General features: G+C 37.1%; 1 protein-coding gene across 4 annotated transcripts in view; it reads left to right on the forward strand.

The window, feature by feature from the left end:
- peb (zinc finger protein pebbled) overlaps window positions 1-23,646 on the forward strand; it is a 50,434-nt gene that overhangs the window by 18,972 nt on the left and 7,816 nt on the right. The window contains exon 1 of one of the 4 annotated variants that reach the window (XM_089848559.1): window positions 11,490-11,792. The exons of 2 other annotated variants lie outside the window; for them this stretch is intronic. The gene's annotated coding sequence lies outside the window, so the exon portion shown is untranslated. Of the gene's footprint in view, window positions 1-11,489; window positions 11,793-16,331; window positions 16,533-23,646 lie in introns of those variants that run through there. One more of the 4 variants, XM_089848561.1, reaches the window with a different exon arrangement.

A 23,646-nucleotide genomic window follows, 5' to 3' on the forward strand; every position in this document is an offset into this window, starting at 1 on the left:
GCAGGATGGAGACTACATACATTTCTTCGGAGAGAAAACTTTTTAGAAGGAAGTGATGTTAGGCTTAGCGATCCGGTTTCGACACAAGGTGGTTGTGTATGCCTTGAACGCGTATTGCCCGCGATACTTTTTCGTTGAGTAAGAGGGGCGTTATCTTTAACTTGTTGGATGAAATTTTTACGCAATTTTTGGCAAGGTTTTTGTAAATAACAAGATTAAAAGAAATATTATATTATATATATATTATATATATTATATTATATAATATATAATATATTATATATTAATTTAGTTTGATGTAGGTTTTGGGTGAAATTTAAGCTACAATATGTTTCAATTTAGATCAAAATACGTCGATCCATTATGGAATAATAAATGTAAGTTAACTTAAGCCTAATTATCAGAAAGAAGAAAAACATCGTAAAACACAATCTGTTGGTAATGATCGATTCATTGACGTCGTTTTAAAAGCTAACTTTTTCCTTCCCCATTTCCTTTTAAACATATCCATCTATAATTGGTGTTTATGCCTATTATCCTCATACTCGACTCCATCAATAGAAACCCCTAGAGAATGGTGAAATAATAATGGGAATGGTTAGTTAGAAAAAGGCTTAGCAAAGATGGGAATGAGATGATGATGGTGGTGATGGTGGTGTTATACTCGACGCCCGCGGCTATGGAAAGAGATTCAGAGAGGAAAAAAGGGGGTCGCCACCATTTTCCTCTCCTCTCGAGGGATTTTAAGATGGAGGAGACGTTTGGGATGGATTGTAGGGAGAGAGGGGCCAGTTCAGAAAAAGAGGGCACGCTGGCTGTTGCTCCTCTGGGAGAATGGTGGTTTTTAGGAGAGTAAGCGTTAATACATTCCAACAGGGAAACTAACTACGCGCATGCAGAAACAGGCTGGAGAGAAAAATATCCCAAGGTCAAAATACTCTAGTGATGGGAGGGATGTTAGGAGGCTGGGGATGCTTTGGATGGATAAACTCGTGGACCAATCGGGGATCAAATAATAATAATAATAAAAAAATACGTTTTATGGATGGGATTGGGATGGGGATGATAAAAAGGGGTTTTTAATAAAGTTATTTTCGTCTTTTGCCCTATCGCGATGTTGTGTTCAAGGAGGTATCTGGAATCTTTCTTTTTCAAAGGGGAGGTCTTATCATGAGAGGTAGATAACGAATTGATTGTTAATTGATTTCCCCCATAACTGTAATACTGTTGAATCATTTGAAACATGAATTGATGTACAGTACGAATTTTTATACCCACTCCATAAAGGAAAACAGTAATAAGGTTATTTTGGGTCGGGTTAGATGGTAAGATTTCATGTTTTTAAGTTCTTGGTTGGCGGGTTTGGCCCTGTTCCTGGAAATTTCACGGAATTTTTGCTCAAAGAGATGAAAAATATCCACTCTCGGTTTTCCCCAGACTGATATTGAAAACACGCACCTGTTTAAAACGAGGTGGACCCATAGTACTAAAGTCAAGGCGCTCTTTACTTAGGTCAAGACACGATTCATCCTTACCACAACTCACTCACTATCAGTTCCTTTTGTTATCCCGTTGAAGATGGAAACAATAGAAAATTTTCTTTATCGAGCATCCCCCTTGTGTGTACGCTTCTCTCTCTCTCTACGCTCCAGGGTTTTTCGAACCTGTGTTCTCCTTCTGCTCTTTCCTCCTCCCTCCCATCAATCCACCCACCCTCGTAGCTATGGATGGCTCTCTCTCTCTCTCGCTTTTATCCTAGACTCTTTTTAGAAATTCTCTACGTGGTTGCAGAAGGGAGCTTGCTTGATAAAAGACGACTCTCCTCCTTTTTCTCCAAAGAGGAAATGAACCCCAGTTAACGCGGTTTTCTTCCCCTTCCCATACCCCCTTTTCAAAAGAGTTTGGAGTTTCAAAGCAAAAAGAACATAAGCTAAGCCTACTAAAGCCTCACATCCTCAACATCCTCTCCCGCCCATGCAATCCACCATCCGTTTATCCAGTATACACCCTTATAGGAAGATGCATGGTGTTGGCGTTTTAACCTCTATTTTTCATAAGAGAATTCATTGCTGCTAAGCCTAATTCTGTTTTGTTTTAGGCTTAAGTTGGGTTTAGGTTACAAAGGGGTAATTAGCCAGGATAGGGAAGGCCGCTTTAAAACGAAACCAAAAATTGGATTAGGAATAAGAAAGTTATGAGAAACGTTTGTGTTTTTTCATGACATCTTATCGAGCTTGTGATGAGTTACAAAATAAGCCAAATTACATCAAAATCGGATAATAAATAAAGAAGTTGTGTTTCATCATATGACGACATGATAAGAGTAGCAAAGTCGTCATCCGGTTTGAGGGTAACTAGCCCTGTTTTGAATTCGATAAAACTCTATAACCATCTAAGCTCCAAACTCATCCAGTCAACCCCTTTAATTATTAAATAAATTAATAAATAAATAATTTTTCATCATATAACATGATGAGTAATAACTTCATTATTTATAGTCCGATTTGGACGTAATTTTGCTTGATTTGAAGCTTAAATTAAGTTATATCACATTCAAGTCCGTGACCATTCAAAAACTTCGAATTCATCTAATCAACAATTAAATTTTATTACGCCGCACCATTGCAAAATATTTTCAAATATCTGATATCAGTGAATGTTTTTTTTTTTTTTTATTTTTTAATCCCCGGCTCCATCCTTCAAACTTCCGCTTATCTGGTTACCTTCATCCTCGTTGTTTTTGCGATAGATAGGTTTAGAGCATCCCGTTTAGTTTGAAAACGATAGTGGGTGTTTTTAACGAACCTATACTGACTGTACTCGGAATATTTTCTGCAACACCCTCGCGTACCGTATCATGACGTCATCTCCTACTACATCGAATCATCCAAAAGGATGTTTTTCCTATACTCTCTGGTTGGTTTTATCTGATTAGGTTTTTTTAGGTGCAATGCTGTAATTTTTGTACCGAATTTAAAATATATTTTCTGCTACGGAATCAGCAAAAGAAAATACTTTTTTGATAAAGAAAAAAAAAGAGATCTTTTCTTTCGTAACCAACTTTTTAATATAATTTCCTTGGGATTTAATGTTTTTTCTTATACTTACTGGTTTTTAATTTGTACACCTGATAGACGTATAGAAAAAGCTACTCTAGTGATAATACTTGTGGGTCATGGAATTAGGGAACTGAATTTGATTTCAGTTTTCAAGGAATTATATATATATTTATATGTATATTTTGATTTTATCCCTAAATTCTGAATTTTTTTGATGCTTCTATGATTTTTGGATTCAAAAGAAGGTATTTTTCATTGTTCGTAGGGAAATTCGTGTTGTATATAAGAGAGACTATGGACAGAGATAGTGAGTGAGAGAGAGAGGACATTCAGGCTATTATGTCGGGTAATGACGGGTATAATGCCGTGATTCGATAAGGGTTTTGTTCGTACTATAGTCTGATGGAAGTATTGTCTATTTTATTTTACGCAAAACATTGGGTATTTTCGCCAATTTTTTTTGGGTATTTTTTTATTAGAACCCCGCTGTGAATTTTTATAGAAGCCTTTGCTAAATGTTCCTGACCCTTTGAAATTTATATTTTGGTCAGATTATCGGGCTATATTCGGTCAGACCCTTGGGTTGTATTTGGTCGACCTTCGGTATGACCTTTGAGCTGTCTGTATTTGAGGGCTGTATTTGGTCAAACCAAGGGCTGTATTTGGAGAAAAACCAAGGGCTGTATATTTGGTCAAACCAAGGGCTGTATTTGGAGAAAAACCAAGGGCTGTATATTTGGTCAAACCAAGGGCTGTATATTTGGTCAAACCAAGGGCTGTATATTTGGTCAAACCAAGGGCTGTATATTTGGTCAAACCAAGGGCTGTATATTTGGTCAAACCAAGGGCTGTATATTTGGTCAAACCAAGGGCTGTATATTTGGTCAAACCAAGGGCTGTATATTTGGTCAAACCGAGGGCTGTATATTTGGTCAAACCGAGGGCTGTATATTTGGTCAAACCGAGGGCTGTATATTTGGTCAAACCGAGGGCTGTATATTTGGTCAAACCGAGGGCTGTATATTTGGTCAAACCGAGGGCTGTATATTTGGTCAAACCGAGGGCTGTATATTTGGTCAAACCGAGGGCTGTATATTTGGTCAAACCGAGGGCTGTATATTTGGTCAAACCGAGGGCTGTATATTTGGTCAAACCGAGGGCTGTATATTTGGTCAAACCGAGGGCTGTATATTTGGTCAAACCGAGGGCTGTATATTTGGCCAAACCGAGGGCTGTATATTTGGTCAAACCGAGGGCTGTATATTTGGTCAAACCGAGGGCTGTATTTAATCAGAGGATTTGGGTTATATTTGTTCAGAAACCCTGGCTATTTTTTGGCGGCTACGCTTGGCTATATTCAATCAAAATTCAGCTCTACTAAATCCTCCCAAAAACCCTCAACTATTTCTTGCCATAAAATCCTGAAGTGACACCTATGCAATTTCGCCCAAGTCAAAATGATCGCTTATTTTTAATAAGTACGAACTAAACCCTACATTAAACTCATTACCTATTCCCTAACACACTGGAGCCCACATTGATAATACTCGCAAGAGAGATAAAGGAGGCTGTAGAGAGAGATTTTGACTTGTTTTTTCTCTTTTTCCCCAACCCAACCAACAACCAGTCGGTGCAAGGTTCCATCATAAACCGAGAGAGTACCCACTATTTTTCACTTTGAGTCTGTACCGTAACTCAGTTTACCCCTTATACAACTCTCAGAGTAACTACCGCCTTTCGCTGTAGTAAAATCTTAAGATGAAATATACGGTGTAATATTTTTACTACCTTTTTGCGAGGATGGTGATCATAGTGATGCCCACAGCTGAACGCTCTACTGCCTCCCAGTTGTCCCGGGATTACAGTGGTAAAAGACAACTAAGAGAATATACTATGGCGTAGGAATATGCAGTGTAAATCCTGTATAAGTATAAAAGTAGTACAATAAATTGAAGGTGTAAACGTCTCCAGCTCATGCTCTCTCTATAGGGATGAACTCATCCGACTTTTTCATCCCAATGATGATGGGTTTTTGGCTTTCCACTGCCTCCACCAAGAGATTGATTCAAAGGCCCCCATGATTTAGTAATGAGATGGGAACTTTTTGGGCGCGGTCGCCTTTTTTGGCGGGCTTATATTCACCCTATAGTAGCAACTGATGATGTTGTATGGCGGGAAAACTAACCTTTTACTTTATTTTGGTACCGCACCATATACTCTGAAGTTGGAAATTAGGCTTAGCTGAGAACGAATTAAATGTGATGTATATTTTTTGCTACACAAACGTTACTAGTAATATTATCCTTTAAAGGGGCTAGAGAAATTTAATTCCCCCCTTTCATTAGCTTTACCCGCGCTTCACAGTGTTGCCAGTAATTTGTTATTGGAGCATCTCCTGTAGGTTTGGCGACTGAATGATAACTGAATCGAACAGAACTATAAGATTTTCAGTATCTGTTGTAGATAGCGATTGAATTGCACTCACAAATGACTAGCTAGCAAGACCAAGCCTTGTCTGCTCACTTATCTGTTACGTAATATAAAGAATTGCTCCATTTTTCCCACTCGCTTGACGGGTTATGTTAATAAGAGAAAATTGAAGAAAAATTACTTAGAAAATTAAAATATTCATCGCAATATTTCAGTTTCAGACGTTTTAAAGGGATAGTATAGCATCTAAAAAAACCTAACCCTTTGTTGCCAAAATTCTTCCCGAGAGAGAGAGAGAGAGAGGATATGAGGTCGTAGTGTTCGGAAATCGATTGAAAATATTCAACAAAGTTAAAATTCTGTCTTCTTCGGAATCAGCATTACTTAATCGTTGATATAAAAATGTTTCCAAACAATATTTAATCATTAATCTTTAGATTCTACTGCCTATTTAAGAATTAAGGAAACACTTGCGCAATACGACATCAAAACAGTCACAGTGCACCCTAACTTTAAAATTTCATAAATATAATAAGCCCAAATTAACTTTAATTTAATACCAACTTAACTTTGTACCAACTTCTAAGGTATTAAAGCTACCTTACCAACCCGTTGTATACATGTCAGCTTGAACTTGATACGAAACATACAGGGTGATACAAAAAAGGGTTATTTATTCATTGGACCGAACTACACTGTATTCTATTTAGATAAGGGGTCATCCTTAAAACACTCCATTTATAACCTTTTGGGCAAAATATCTTAAAATATTGATTTCCCATAGAACAAACTGTGTTCTTCTCTGTCCTATGCCTATCAATTACCCTTTTTGCAATACCCTGTATATCCCATGCAGAATACCAGAGAGCGACCGACCGACCGGAAGTTGTAGGGGGTGTTTTGGGAGACTATTCTCTATGGGCGGATGATCTTGAGGTGGCCCACGCCATCGAGGGTGACAATACTTTAAAGAGATGCTGTGATCGTTGGCCCTTGACCAACCGTCGTCGAAAAAATAAAGAGACATCCGAAACAATTGTCGTCATCCTTTATCGTGTATGTTGGTAGTCTGTGGAATCCAGAGTTACTTTTTAAGAAACATTTTCTAGTGTCTTTTTTTCCTCCCACTAATGGCTTTTTTCGATGGCGCGTCCGATTTTGAACAATAGAAAATGTGTGTAGGGTGGTAGGGTCGGTCTATACCACCACCACCACCTCTTTCGCTGTATCGTATCTTTCTTAAATTTTGTCCACGGTACCATGGCCAGCCATTTCTTGGTAATATCGTCGCGTGCGAAGTTTTTTTTATTTAGTTTTTTTGCACAAGGTGTCTAATACTTCGAAAGTGTTTGAATCATTACAATGCGTCCTTTTAACTTTTTAAGGAGATACATGGGTGAATGTTCGACTCCACGGTTTTTTTTTATATATATATAAATTGTAGTGGGTGGTTTTTATAATTATGGGGTGCTTAACGTTCTTAGTTATGTGGCTACTTACTCGATTTTAAGTATATTTTTACCTCTTCGTTTAAAGGAAAGGAGTAGCTGGATATTTTTGCCTGTTTTTGGTTTTTTTAGATGAAAGAGTGTGGAATTTTGGAACTGTATGCGTGCTTATCTGTAATGTTAATGAATATTCGGGTAATTAAGTTAATTTACTGGAGCTTGCGGAGGTAGGGTTAACTTTAAAGAAGACCACGTGGTATTAGTCGTTAAATAGAATATTAATTCTCTAACGTCATGTGCTATACAAATAGGCCAAACTTAATTGTTTTATTCTGTTGATTTAAATGGTGGACTAGATCGGTCTAACACTGATTTTAAGTACAATGTCAATTTACAAATCTCGAAATCAGAATTGTCGTTCTTATTTCTGTAGATTTACTCGATGTCAGTGGTCTGATTATTCTTCAGTCCCAAGTACATCAAGGTTTTTTACTCAAAATAAGTGTTTGTCTGATTTTCACTCTTTCACAAAGCCTTAAAAACCACACCATCTTTCACAAAGCCCTTAAAAACCACACCATCTTTCACAAACCCTTTAAAAAACACACCATCTTTCACAAAGCCCTTAAAAACCACACCATCTTTCACAAACCCTTTAAAAAACACACCATCTTTCACAAACCCTTTAAAAAACACACCATCTTTCACAAACCCTTTAAAAAACACACCATCTTTCACAAACCCTTTAAAAAACACACCATCTTTCACAAACCCTTTAAAAAACACACCATCTTTCACAAACCCTTTAAAAAACACACCATCTTTCACAAACCCTTTAAAAAACACACCATCTTTCACAAACCCTTTAAAAACAACGCCATCTTTCACAAACCCTTTAAAAACCATACCACCAAACTAATTACAATACAAATATACAATTAATACTCGGCTTTTAAATGAAAATCAAAGCGTAACTTAACTTCTATATTAATATATTAGCTTTTATATAAAGAGTTATTTTAATTGTAATTCGCCGAATAGGGGGGGAGTTACTCCGCGATACGTGATATGAGATTTAAAATATATATTAACCCTTTTTGAACGGGGTGCAGAGACCCGAGAAGCTCTTTTTTTTTTACATCTCTAAGTCTAGGTATAACACTTATTTCTCGGGAATAACTACCACGTGATCCCTCGGTGTATACATTATTTATTGTTGGTTGATTTGGTTGATCATTCTGGGAAACAACGATTGAATTTCGTTCCTCGAAAATTTAATATTGAAAATATATATTTATATACGCATGCCATTTCCGAATACCTATCGCAGACTTCGCAGTCTTGTTGTCTGATCACGAAATTTACCTGTTACCCGGGCCCTAATTTCTTATAATTAGCAGGAAAATTTGAAACTGCGTAGGAGAAAACTAAATTTAACGAAAATATAAGGGAGTTTTCCAGAAATAAGTTAAAAATTTATTGCAAAAAAATATAGTGTTGCAATTTGATTTGGAATTGAAGATATTAGAATTTAACAATTTTTTTAACAATATATTTAATTTTATTTTGCTCGTTATCGTGGTAAGGCTAAATCAATTAGAGAAGGATAATTTTATTCCTTATATGTATAAGTACATTAGATATGTTCCTTCCATAAGTTAGTCACTGGTTACAAATTGGAGCTTGTCATGAAGTGACAACGTAGGTCATAGATAGATTCGAGATAAAGCGAAGACGTCTGGTGAGGCGCTGTCAAAGGCTTAATATTCAGACTAAATATGAAGATGGAAGACCTGCAAGTCGTTCACGAACTATATCTCGAGCTGCAAGTCTCTAGCATTACGAAGTGTCATACTTATGGAAGGAACATCTTATAAACTTGACTCCTTACATTTGTTTTGTTGGGGCTAATTTGAAATTTATTTGCGAATTTGGGAAATCTGATTGATTGATTCATCACTGTGTATGTAAATCTTTAGACACTAACCCTTTGAACTACGATGATGAAAAAGTTGCATCGTAGGTACTTAAAGGATATAGTTGTATCCGAGTAATTTATAGGGATTTATTAAAAGATTATCTTTTAAAAAAAACTTGGGGCAACATCCATCTCTCCCGATGGCGGTAAATGAGAGCGAGAGAGAGAGAGAGATAATAGGTGCAGTTGTACCCGTCTTATCAATTTAATATTATTTGTAATCATCTTTAAAAGTTTGAATTGTCATTTCGGAAAGGATGGTAGAAAAAACAGAAGGGAATTTTTATACTAAAATCGTTTTGTTATCCTTTGATGATAAAAGACTTCTCTTCGAGAGTCCATAGTTTGAATTTGTTATAAATAACATCGTAAATAGACAATTCCATTAATTTAACCAGGGATAGATTTAATTTTAGAAGTAGGAATGGAGAACGGTTAGTATTTCCTTCAGTCCGACTCATAGCCCAGTATAAAGCCCCTCCCTCCAAGACGTAACGAAAAGTTTAACTTATCTTATTGGCTCACTTAAACTCCGTTTTGATGACGTTGCTGATGGGGACTGCGAAAAATAGTGGCGTAATTCCTTTTTACCTCTGTCGCTATGATCCGCCTCTTCTTTCATACGCCCCCCCCCCGTCCCGTGCAAGGGGGTCTGCGGGACTTTGACGCGCGCCCAGATATTACTCTGTTCTCCATTCCTACTTCTAAAATTAAATCTATCCCTGATTGAACGTAGAGAAACCAATGCACAGGGGGCGGGAGTCCACCCTAATTCGCTACAAGCGGGATTGGAGACCTCTAGCGGTGTTTCTTGGCGTTTGGAAAATAACCCAAGAAGGTGACCTTCCCCACCCCTGTGGTGTTGATCTTCTCTTGTGGAATTTTGGAAAATTGTCTATTACTTGACTGTACAAATACTCTAGATCATTTTATACACAAAAATACATTCTAGATCAAGCCGGTCTAGGAATTAGATTCGCTTGTTTCTGTGGAAACAAAAGCATTTTTATTTTTAAAGAAGTTTTGGATTTTTCTCGAATTCCGATAAAAAATAAAAGTCTCAGGATATATATATGCTTATTAATATATTTCATTAGTCATTTAGATTCGCGGGTTTTTTTGGTTTGGTATCACGTGACTGGTGGGCGTTAGTTTTCTAATAGCGATTTCCACTGACTGCTCGCGGAGCGCTCCCATGGAGCCATATAAATGGGAGAAGTAGTTCTCGGCTTCGTTAAAGACTGTTTTTGCTAAATCAGGGTCTCCTATATTTATTGCTCCATGGGAGCGCTCCGAGAGCAGTAAGTGGAATTCGCTATAAGTATACAGTGTTTCAAATCCTGGAATTCCCCAAAGACGATGTATACAAATATGTCTAAGAACGAGCAGTAAACATCGAACGACTCTCATTGCGAAAATATTGGAAAACAAACAAGATATCGTCTTCAAAATACTTTTCCCTGCCTTCTTTGTTGTCAGGGAAATAGTGTTTGAGTGCCGTGGTATCTATCAAAACGCCTCAAAGACTATGTAGGCTTCATTTGAATTTTTAAATTGCAGGGGTTTAAATATTTGGACAAAAAATCGTGTAAAGCACCTTAGACCTTTCGCGGTTTGATTCGAAATTTCACGAGCATCTGTTAGGTCTAATTTTAAAATGAAATGCGATATCAGTTGGCCAGTTTCTCAATCTTTGTTTATGATACAATCAATGGTTAAAAATTTCTGCACTTAGATTATAGCTTTCATTTAACTAACAACTTGCCCAATATATCTAAAGTTCAAGGCGACTGAATTTGCGAAACCCCCTGAATGCACTTTGACCATGTCAAATTTCACTATAGCCTTAACCCTAAAATTTCAAACATAAACTAGGTCACACATACAAGGATGCTTCTGATGCATGCAATGTTTAATCCCTAAGAAACCATTGAATCTTGGTATCTTTAGCTACCGATCCTTGTGTCCAATGAAAAAGAAATTGCGAGTTCCAGAAAATTTACCGAAAAACTGCAAAAGTGTTAGGCCTAATTTGAAGATGAAATTTGAAAATCAGGCATAATTATATTTTTTTGTCTCTCACGCTAAACGTTGAAATTGATCTTAAGCCTAACCGATCAAAGTTTAAAGTCAAATTAATGTAAGCAGACGACGGAAACTCGTCGTTCGTTAAAAAGTGTACCTAGTTTGAATTTTTCGTCACAACCCGAGGCGCGGATGTCGGGATGTACCTATAGCTATAGGAGGAGGATGAACCTGGAACCTCTCTCGCTTGATCCGTATCACTTGATCACTAGAGGTAGTAGGGTAGGGTAGACACATAATAGTACCTAGTGGCGTGAGACCAAGCTCTTCCTGTCTCACCTGCAATAATACCCCCCCTCTTTCCTCCCACTTATTAATCCCTCTACAATTTAGTAGCTTTCTACCTGCCCTAACGATTTTTCATTTATACTGTATATTCTCGAACCCCGTAGAGCGTATCTGAACCCCACGTGGTTTTCTATTCGCTATCACTCCCAATTGAAACCCTCCATGATTAAGAACGTCTTTGTTCAATTGATGTTGATATAGCGACGGGAAAACTTCCTCCGCTTTTTCTCCTCCCCATCGTGTAGCGCGCCATTTCATTTTCATCTTTGCGCTGGGGATAAGATTTTGTTTTTATTCCGAAAAGAGAGAGAAGAGATAACGTTGGTCTCTGAGATAGAAATCATTTTGTATTTGAACGCTGTACAAGTCGCGCGCGTTTAAAAGAAGTTCGCGTCTTCGCTAGTGACTTTTTTCTGAAGGAAATTTGCATTTTCTTCTTAATTTCATCCATCAAGATTTAACTCTCTCTCACTGGATATAATCATTTATTATAATATCTCTCAGGTAATTCACTAATATTTATTAACTTTTACAGAATTAACCCTTTTTATTTGACCTCTTAAGATGATATTTTAAAATTATTTCGAAATTTAGTTTTTATTTTTTTTTCTTTGGTTTTTAAATCTAGATTATATCCTAGTATTTGGGTTGATTTTTTAGAGGTTTTTTTTTTATGTCGTCAAGGTGTAGGTACCAATGTTTTTTATACGACGATAACTTTCCCCACACTTACATAGTGAGAGAAAATCGCTATCAATTTTGATCAGATTGTGTGTGTGTTTTGGAATTTAGGTTTTTAAAAGCCTTGGGGAGACGTACATTCGAGGATTATTTAGTTAGACTGTCATCTTTACGGGATTTTTTTTTTATATTTTACTTAAAAGTGAAAGTGTAACGTTTAGTAAAATGGCGCCAGTACTAAGCCTAATTAATCAAATTTAATTTTTAGATTATTTATTAACTCTTAATTTGATTAGAAGGCCAATTAATCACCCGTTTGTCTGTACTCTGTAGTCGTTCCCAAGTATCTAACACTACCCTTTACTTGGGAATAAACCGCAACCAGATCCCCTAAAGTGTTAGGTTTGGTTAGGGTTAGATTAAATCAAGAAGTTATATCTAGTTTACTAGGGAGAAGGTATAAATTCGCTACATTTCCAGCTTTATCTCCAGTCCAAACGTAGGTCCGGAGTTAATCCCGCTTCTAAATTACAACCAGCATCTCATTGGTTCTTGAAAACTCACGTCAGCGCGACGCGAATGACGAAAATTACAGTCATATTTTCCAACTGAGGAGAGGCGAAATAGCCCGGCCTCCTTTGTATTTTGAAAGGGGGCTGGAACTATGGCGCGCGAATTTTTAGCCATCTTAGACACTCTCCCTAATAAACTAGATATCACTTCTTGGTTAAATGTTAGGTAGATTCAATGGGGGGGAGGTTTGCCCTCTTCTACCCCTTTATTTTAAAAACCTAAGCCTAGGCATAGTTATTTGTCTTAAAATCAAACGCTATTTGTTCGAAAGCATTTAAGCCTAATTATTATTTGAAATCTCGTGCCATCATCTCTTAACTCGGCATCGGTACTTCTTTCTACTCCTAACCTAACCTTTTTTCTTCCTGGTCTTGGAAGCGCTTGCTTTCTTTTAATTGGCCTCTTTAACATTTAAAGGCTTAATTTCTTATCAATTTTTTTCTTGAGGTTAAAAGAAAGATAAATTATCGCATCTTTTATTTTGACGTGTCGCAATATATATGAAAAAAGGTAAAGTTAAGTTAGTAGATAGAGATGAAACCGTGATGAACTTCCCTCTTCTCTAGATTTCTGGGGTGTAGATTTTTTATAGGATGGTTTAAAAAAGTTAGATTTTAAACTAACTTCCCTTCGTTTTTTATTTATTTTGCCACCGTGACTACCTTGTTCTAAAAACGAGATCTGAAATCATTTTACATCCGTTAAAAAAAAAAGCAGAACTGGAGTTTGTTAGTCGTTGCATCGCATCCCACTTACAAAATATATAGTTACACGCCTTCCTTGGAAACTTTAAAATTTATTTTTTTAATTTGTAGTTATCAGTTTTAATTTTAAAGAAAGAAAGAAATAACTTACATGATTTGTTTAGTTATTTAATCTTTCCTTTAAATGGAGTATGAATGAATTAATGGATTTATTTTATAACTCTTTCATCTTTACTTTAATTGAATTTAATGTCAAAATTAATTAGATGATGTGCACTAAAGAGGCGTGAGAAATTCCCAATCGTCCTTTTCTTAACCTTAACGGCGCATGCTAGCAATTTGTCAGAGCATCTTCTGTAGGTAAGGTTTGTGGAACTGAATGTTTCACTGAGCTTACAAGTGTTGCCAGTCATTTGTGACGTGAGCAATTCATCCGCTATCTACAACAGAAGCTTGTAGTATTCTGTTCAGTTCAGTTCCAAACCTGATCCTGTAATAACAAATTTCTGGCAATCCTGTATCTGAAGCCCATGCGGTAAAAGTTAAGAAACAACTGAGGAAATTTCTCTAACCCCCTTTAGCACATGCACACTATGAACGATATATTTTTGGCAAGTTGATTTTATTGATCTAAATACATAATAATTATTGGCCGTTATACTTCATCTTCACTTTGAGCTGAGTAATTTACGATGCATATATATATATATATATACATTTTTTTGTCAAGTCGAGTTAGGCCTAGATATATATTTTTTATTATACTGTTTAAGTAAGCGAATCGTCCTCTATAAGGAACCACCTTTCCCTTTCCCTAGGTTAGTTGGTTCCGCTTAGTGAATTTAAGACTTAACTTTAATCTGGATTCTTTAAGAGAAATATATATATTGTTGATAATGGTAACAGTCACTATTGCGTGGAGAGACAACCAGTGAAAGTGAAAACTGTTTTTCCGCCAAAATCATGGTAGACCCTATTTTTAGGGAATTCTGTGACATACATTTCGTATATTAGCTAATATATCCCCAAAAAAAGGGGGATATTTTAGTATTTTTTGTCAGATTTATTTCGTTTTATTTTTATAACTACCCTTTGGGTTCGTTTGGTTAAAATGGCGGGAAATTAATCCCCACGTGACACATCCTTTAATTTTTTTTTCGCGGAAGTTTTGTATTGTAGGGTTTTAGAAGTTTTGGGAAACGTACAATCGTCCATTTTCATGGATAGAACGTATTTAAATTTTGGGTGAAATTGGTATTGGTACCACCTCCCGTTTCTTAGCCTAGAAATTCTCACGTCCCCTGGACAGGGGAATCAAAAGGGAAATTCCGTTGAAATCTATTGAAAAACAAATCTTTTGTTGAAAAAGAAAAAAAAATTACCACGTGCGTTATGTTTGTTAACCATGTTATCTTAAAGGTTAAAGTTCGAAAGATCTGTGGATGCAGGAGGTCCAGGCTGTAAGTTTCGAATATATAGCTTTTGTTAGGTAGATAATAAACATAGCATCATTGAGTTAAAGGTTGAATGAAGTCCGAAAGATAACGCGTTTCATGGAAAATTTTATCATCACCAGGGATAGATTTAATTTTAGAAGTAGGAATGGAGAACAGAGTAATGTGGGCGGGGGGTATGAAAGAAGAGGCGGGTCAAAGCGACAGAGGTAAAAAGGAATTACATATTTTTCGCCGTCCCCGTCATCAACGTCATCAAAACGTAGTTTAAAACTGAGCCAATAAGATAATTTAAACTTTTCGTTACGTGTTGGAGGGAGGGGCTTTATAATGGGCTATGAGTCGGACTGAAGTAAATACTAACCGTTCTCCATTCCTACTTCTAAAATAAATCTATCCCTGTCATCACCTTAGCATTAATCTCCGCATGCAGTCCAGTGGTCTAACTCTAAACAAACATTAGGCCTAGAGGAGCGTAGTAGACTTTCTCTCTCACAGAGTCCGAACTCCGAAGTTTCGCCTTGAACAAGATTATTATTACGAGATCTTTAAAAGATAAAAGTTATCTTACGAAATTCTTAACATTGAAATCTATCATGCTATTGTCTTGATAAAATTTACTAAGGTAGTGTCCATTCCATTGTCTTTAATAGACGACCCCCTTTTGTTTCAATCTTCCCTCAAATTTGTTTTCTTGGCTTTGGCTATCACCACCCCCATAAACCCTCTCTCACAGCCGCATTTCCGTCGGTTGAAAACCTTTGCCAGCACCGCGCTCTTTCCTCGAGGTTTCTGTCGGTCACGTGAAGACCAGCTCGAGATTTTAGTCTCTCGATTTAGACAGGTTAAGAATGTAGAAATCGATGGGGGAAAACCGTATGACTTTTCTCGCAAACTCAGGATCCAATCTAGTCTGCTTTGTGTTTGACCTCACTTTAGGCTTAGCAAAACCTTATAGGAATAGGAACTTAGGTAACTGATGGCAAGAAGGGATATCTAGTTTATTAGGGAGAAGGTATAAGATGCCTAAGTATTCGCGTGCCATAGTCCCAGTCCCCCTTTCAAAATACAAGGGGGGACGTAAAAGGATACCGGGCTATTTCGCCTCTCCTCAGTCGGAAAATATGACTGTAATTTTCGTCATTCGCGTCGTGCTGACGTGAGTTTTCAAGAACCAATGAGATGCTGGCTGGTTGTAATTTAGAGGCGGGACCTACATTTGGACTGGAGATAAAGCTAGATTATAAATGTGGCGAATTTATACCTTCTCCCTACTAAACTAGATATGAATGACTTCTTGCTGATGGTCAAATATTTCTTAACCTATCCACGCAATTTTTCCTATGGATTGCCTAGCCGTTTCTCCCCATCATTCGGACAGCTCCTGCGCAACTTTCCCGCGGTTTCTATGGTAACCATTAGCGTACACACGCCCTGTGATAGGACGGGAAATAGCCAGGCATTTTACCGGACTTGCCCGGAGCTCTGGTGCTGGAGGAAAACTGAGATAAAACCTACCTATATAGAGGAAAAGGGGGCGATTCGAGTGATTTCGCGTACCTGGAGTAAAAAGGAGGGGGGGGGGGATGATTTTTAGCCGCGATACCTGGCTGGTCGCCGGATTCTCCTCTCCTCTCTCGGAGACTAGATCGCTCTTTACTTTTTTCCCGCCTGATCTTCTTCCTCTGACGGACTCAGTCTCATTTGGCTCCTAAAAATCTCGCGTATCCCTTTTCAAAGAATGGTCTGCCGCCTGCTATGGGTGAAATGAACGGTATCATCACCATCTCGCTTTTATCAAGAAATTAGATTACCTCTGACTGATTTTGAAGGTGAGACAGAATTTTTGTCTGCTTTTCGAAGTATTTGATTTTATTTATTTATTTATTTATTTGGGATGGTGGATTGTAATTAATATTTAAATTAGTTTAATTTTTATTTTTATTTATGTTTCATTTAAATTCAGTTGTACTTCTAATCTTAATACGTTTTAATTGAATTGATGAGATATTTTTTTGTTTTAATTTTAAAATTAATTAAGGTTTATTAGTTGATTTGATTTGCATGGTTTTAATTATGCTTGCTTGATATTTAATTGACTTCAATCAGTTATTAATCCACTGAATCAAAATTAAAATGATTACTCTTATCATTATTTAAACATAAATAACTTTCAATTCTAAATTAGCACCGTTATCCGTTAATAAATGAATGACAATAAACATTAATGCCATACTTAAGAAGTAACCCCAATGCATCATCCTAATATTAAATTAATTTAAAATATATGAAATTAAGTCAAATGATAATTAAATTAGTTCCTCCAATCTTTAATTCGAATTCATCTCTAAAACGCAATTCACCAATCAACCTGCCATTTAATCACAATTTTAGTTTGGAAAAAAAAGATGTACATTACAAAAGATTGGGCCTGATAATACCGGTATATCACTAATGTTTCTCCCAACTCCCGCGGTGTTTTGTATCACCATGGTTACCATAGCAACCAACCGTATAGTCCGAATTGGTATGGTAACTGGGCAGAAGCTTCTCCACTCTCTCTAACCCCCGCTGCCTCTTCCTATGATCTTTGAGCTTCGTATAGCCTACGTAACCTTTGACCCCGACCGAGCTATATGAAAACCCTATTGGTACCGGTACTCTAGCTATAGCATGAGGTATACGTAGAAGGAGCAGCTGTGTAGCGAAGATTGAGGTTCCTTAGGTTCGAGGGAGAAGTTGGGGAGGTATTTTTTACCTGCTCATCGATGGGGAGAAACATTTTTAGGATCATCTTTTAGCGTAGGGGGCTTTTTCTCGCTCTTCTCTCTTTCTATCTAAGGCTTCTTTCTCGTCCGGTCTTCTCTCGTCCCCGCTAGCTAGCCTCTTAGTAGCTTCTCCCTCTCTCTCTTATTATCCCGTCCAGCGCCATTTTTGGGACCGTTTTATCTAGGGCACGGCTATAAAATAATCGATTTCTTAGCATACCTTGAAGGATACCTTTAGTTCATTCCTACAATTTTAAGAATATATATTTTCATTCTTACTCTCGTGGAAGGGAAATAGTCCAAATACCTTGGGTTGGAGATAACCTTTGACCTCAATGATGGTTGGGTAATGTAGAGGATAATTTGGGTTACAATTTGAACCATGTTTCATTGAAATCTGACTGTAAATAAGGCCGGAATATATGGTGATGAGTATGTATATACCCAAGCCATGGCTTGCGGCTTCACGGCCATATCTCTCTAGTATTTCCAGAAGTAAGATGAGACTAGAAGTATCGAGGTAACCAAATTCTTCACTTGGCGAAAGTAAATATTCTTGGTAACACACCAACGGTTGACCCTCTGGTAGCGGTTTCGGAATATTCCCTCCGAAACGTGAGACGCTCGTGGCGGTAGACGGCCGAACTAGATTCAAGCACCCGCGTCCGTGTTCCGCGGCTTTAGGTTGAGGCGAAGGGTGTAGGAAATTTTTTTGGAACTCGACCAATTTTTTTCTCTCTAGTGTAGGCGCGATGGAAGCGGCATAAAATCCTACTACCAATTCTAGAGCTCTTTACTTCTAGTCTCATCTTACTTCTGGTATTTCTAAATAAATAAGTAAACAAGTTAAGCATTTGGGATGACGCGTATGCCATGGTCATTTTGTAATAGCTTCAGTCTAATTTATTTTAGGTTAATATATCACGAGCTTTGATACTAATTAGGTGAAAATTTAACGCTAATTAAGATAACGAAGCGATGTCTCACGATATAACTTTATGTACTTATTTTGGTAGGACCAAAAATGGTAGGACTATATAATATCGTCTTTCGAAATATTACCGTTACATCTTAAGTTCAAACTTCCGCATTATAGATATAGTCTACTTTAGAACGTAAACTTCCACGGAAGAGACATGGTCTCTTCCGGTACATACCTGGATGTAGATATTTTGTAATGAGGATGAAAACATATACATCGTTTAAATGTAATTAATTTTTTTTGTCTAGAACGTAAGCAGTAAGCGAAACGAGGCGTGGCGCGCTTGGTTATTTGTTCACAGAACTTATTTCAAACGTCAGCCAATGTTTTTTCTTCGTTTTCCTTAATGTAATTCTTTAAAAATAGACTCGCGGACTTATTCTCATTTATTTCGAATTCCTCCATGCAGAACTAAAGATTATTTGGGTTCGGTTTCATCATGAAATGGAGTGAAAAATACGCAATTGGTCCCTCGGCTGGCTTTAGTTTCGCGTCTGTAGCTTTGTGTTTAAAATTTTTTGTTTCCTCTCGGAAATCGTCCGTTTCCATCCTCTAAGGAAATAGAATCTGACTTCCCTTTTTATATATTTTTATGCCCTATAGAGGCTGCTCCAAGCAAACGGAATTTGACAACTTCCCCAAAAAAATAAATAAAAAAATAAAGGTTTTTCTTAAATTTCTTAAAGGCCGACTTCCAGCGAAAAGGGTTCTAGCGAACTGAAAACCGAGCGTCGAGACTAACCGTGCCGATTTTCGAATCCCCGCTGGGAGCCTGTGGCAAAAGATGGAAGGGTTCTCGCTAACTGAAAGCCGTGCAATGTGGTTCTAGCGAACTGAAGATGAACGATAGAAATCATTTTAAATTTATTTCCTCTCGAATTTATGCTTTCCCCTGAAGGAAATTCTCTATTGTGTACCTTCAGTTCGCTAGAACCACATTGCACGGCTTTCAGTTAGATAGAACCCTTCCATATTTTACCCCAGCGGGGCTTCGAAAATCGGCACGGTCGCTCCATTGTTAGACTTGATGCTCGGTTTTCAGTTCGCTATAGAACTCTTTTCGATGGAAGTCTGCCTTTAACCGGAATAAGGTGGTTTATAAGTGAAAATGTACGTAGAAATTTTAGGAATTTAACGAATTATGGTTTTAAGTATTTATAAATAATAATAATAGACCTGAAATGATTACGCAATTAAGACTATTTAATGTTTTTGGGACGATTCTCGTATATTATTTTCAAATGTAGCATACGTCAAGAGGAAATATTGTTTCAAATAGAGAGCTTAAGAAAGTGGTTTTAAAGAAAATTAGCACTCGAGCTGCCACTCCTTTTCATATATTCTCTCTTATTAGGTATTTACAAATAATTCAACTTCATTTACGCAATAAAATTTTAAAAAACTCGGAAAAATTTTACCGAGCTCCGATGACTAGTTTCGCATCTTACAGATGCATCATCAGGTTGAATTATTTGTAAATACCTAGTATTTTATACGCAAGTAGTCCGGTAATTAATTTTTAATAATCATAATTCTCTCTTATTTTCATTACTTTATTTATTTATTTGGATGTAATGAAATGTTTATAATTGATTTATACTTATCCCTTATAAGAAATCTAATATGTCACGTGATAAAATATACGATTTCGTCATAAAAAAACACCATCACCTTCGTAAAAAAAGTACCAACAATCCAGAGAAGGGGGGATGCAATAACAAATAGCTCTCTCTCTCTCTCTCAGTCTTTCTCCGAATCCGCAATCGAATTCGAAACTAGGTCAGTCTCTAAAAAAATAAATTCCATCAAGTTTCACGTTAAATATTATATCTCTTAAATGCTGAAAGGTAGAGTAGAAAAAAACATCCCTAAAAATAATCCCGAAATGTCTTAAAAATAGAATATTTTATAGTTTTACCACCGTTTGCCTCATCTTGGTCCGAAAGACGGTTGGTTAACGGTCGTATCTTGAGGAATAGCTTTTTCGTTTTTGGTTGCGCTAGATGTCCGAAATAAACTCGCACTGCTCGGGATAAAGCGAGCAATTTCGAATATAGAGCGAAAAGATGCGATGCTTTTTCGGTTTAAATCTCTTCTTCAAGAAGAGTGATGCCAAGTTGAATGAACTTTATCGGCGGACGGTGGTGCTCTAGAACCTTTTTTTGGACCCGTAAAAAATCCTCCTCCAAAGATTTGGATATTTTTTTATTCTCCCTCCTTCTCTCGTCTCAGGTACGATTCAGGTACAAGAGACAGGGTTCATAACAAACGTCAAGACATGGAGAGAGCCATAAAAACTCGGGGAAATTATATCTGGAAGTCCCGGATAGTTGTTTTTACTAGCTCGCACTTTATTGCCCGGAAATTTGTTAGAAGTACTTTTTAATGCCTGGAAACTTGTTAGAAGTGCCCGTTAATCCCTGGAAACTTGTTAGAAGTGCCCGTTAATTCCTGGAAACTTGTTAGAAGTGCCCGTTAATTCCTGGAAACTTGTTAGAAGTGCCCGTTAATTCCTGGAAACTTGTTAGAAGTGCCCGTTAATTCCTGGAAACTTGTTAGAAGTACCCGTTAATTCCTGGAAACTTGTTAGAAGTACCCGTTAATTCCTGGAAACTTGTTAGAAGTGCCCGTTAATCCCTGGAAACTTGTTAGAAGTGCCCGTTAATTCCTGGAAACTTGTTAGAAGTGCCCGTTAATTCCTGGAAACTTGTTAGAAGTGCCCGTTAATCCCTGGAAACTTGTTAGAAGTGCCCGTTAATCCCTGGAAACTTGTTAGAAGTACCCGTTAATGCCTGGAAACTTGTTAGAAGTACCCGTTAATGCCTGGAAACTTGTTAGAAGTACCCGTTAATGCCTGGAAACTTGTTAGAAGTACCCGTTAATGCCTGGAAACTTGTTAGAAGTACCCGTTAATGCCTGGAAACTTGTTAGAAGTACCCGTTAATGCCTGGAAACTTGTTAGAAGTACCCGTTAATGCCTGGAAACTTGTTAGAAGTACCCGTTAATGCCTGGAAACTTGTTAGAAGTACCCGTTAATGCCTGGAAACTTGTTAGAAGTACCCGTTAATGCCTGGAAACTTGTTAGAAGTACCCGTTAATGCCTGGAAACTTGTTAGAAGTACCCGTTAATGCCTGGAAACTTGTTAGAAGTACCCGTTAATGCCTGGAAACTTGTTAGAAGTACCCGTTAAGGCCTGGAAACTTGTTAGAAGTACCCGTTAAGGCCTGGAAACTTGTTAGAAGTACCCGTTAAGGCCTGGAAACTTGTTAGAAGTACCCGTTAAGGCCTGGAAACGTATTAAAAGTACTCTTTTATATCTGGAAATACCAGCTATGGTTCAGGAAATCTTGTATGAACCCTGGGCAAGCAAAGGGGGATCGTACACGTTCTCTGACGGATTATTGATTCATAAAACTTCTTTTTTATTCCATCTACCTTTCCCGGGCTTCCAAAAATATCTTAGCTGGCTAGAGATCTTTCTGAATTCATATATATACATACGTCGACATCCCAACTTCTCTGGAAAAAAACTGTACTCAGAAAGGGTGCGTTTCTTATTTTCTACTAATGGGATCATTGGGAACAGAAAATGACACTTCTCGCTGCTGATGAGATCAGAATTGGTTTCTTCACTTTTATCTTGGATAGAAAATAAGAAAAAGGGGAGAGAGAGAGAGAGAGAGAAAAAAAAAATCAGATGTAATTTGGGATTATTCTTTTATTGTTATTCGTTCTATCATCATAACTTACATAAGAAGTTACTATTACAATTTGAAAAAATGTATATTTTTTTTCGTGAAAGGCCTATACTGTACCTTTAAATGTTATATTTAAAGGAATAGGCACCAAAAACAATTATGTATTTTGTACACCTGACTTGAATTTTATTTATATTTAGTCTTAAGCAATTTGAGATATATGATATTTCTTCGAAGTCAAGGGTAACTTAAGAGATGATCGATACCCAAGCGTACTTAGCATCTCATAGCATACATAAATATAGCTCCTCGTAGCTCTGTCCTTAAAATTTTTGGTTTTTGAAACTATACACCATATAGAAACTATAGTGGCGCTAACGCTATTTCGTCGACGGCCTGGTTTCTTTCTGTGTACTGGATAGTTACCATGGAAACGATCAACTGTGTAATGTGTAGCACCCATGCAGGTTTAGGGAAGCTTTACCTGGAAAGAATACACGAGGATCGTTATAGGAACCTTAGTTCTACCTGAATATCATCCCGTATATGAGAAGGACTCCCTTAGGACAGACCTCATCTGTGATTAAAATAAAACGGTCGATAAAACTGACCATGTTTCTCCTATAACACTGCACTGCAAAGCTTGGCCAGTATTTAAGTTATGGTGGCCGCTGTGCAGATTGACGTTTAACGGAAGTTGATAAAGTCATCTTAACGACTTATTTAAAGATTTTGTTTATAATTTGAAATAAGTTTGGGTGTATAAGAGGTCAGATAAGGGTTAAATATCTTGATTTTTAAAAATATTAATTTTATTTATATCGTCGTGCTACCTAGCGATTATTGTACATCGTAATTATAATTGAAAAACTTGTTTCTACGCCTTGACTAGTTACTTTTAACTCTATCCTCCAATAGGAACAAAACCAAGTTAGCTTTAACATGTCGTAATAGAAATGAGTACTAAGCCTTGACCGATCTGATCTAATAATATACTCTAGAAGAGCTTATAGGAAGTATAGGTTTAGGCATCTATATTTTATCCAATCCACGTAGAGGCTTCTAAGTTCTAGAGCATATATAGAATCCAGTGTCGAATTTCTTGTCTCCCCTCGCCTAGAGCTCTCCTCACTTCTTATAATGATTGGGTGGCATGGTTGAGTGTTTCCAATGAAGATAGGCATCCCTTAATATGTAATTCCATTTTCCCAAATGACTAGGCTGCATCATTTCTAAGTATTCCCATCTTCGATCTCTGGGTATCTCTCTCTCTCGCTCCACTCTCTAGTCTCTAGAGCTGGTAAAGCCATATAGTAGGGATGACACCATTTCCCAGCAAATAGGGGATAACTTCTTTTAAATATGAACAAACGTATCTCTCAATGTAAAGTTTGGTGTACGGGGTTTATGTTAATAAGCAAAGAGGGTACTTGAAGACACGTGAATATGAGGCAATACCTTTAAATTCGTCTCGTGAATTTTTCAGTCTTATGAAT

This window comes from Phalangium opilio, unplaced genomic scaffold (genome assembly GCF_054372755.1).
Source record: "Phalangium opilio isolate 3A_F unplaced genomic scaffold, DU_Popi_V2 ptg000082l_1, whole genome shotgun sequence".
In the NCBI taxonomy this organism is placed as follows: Eukaryota; Metazoa; Arthropoda; class Arachnida; order Opiliones; family Phalangiidae; genus Phalangium; species Phalangium opilio.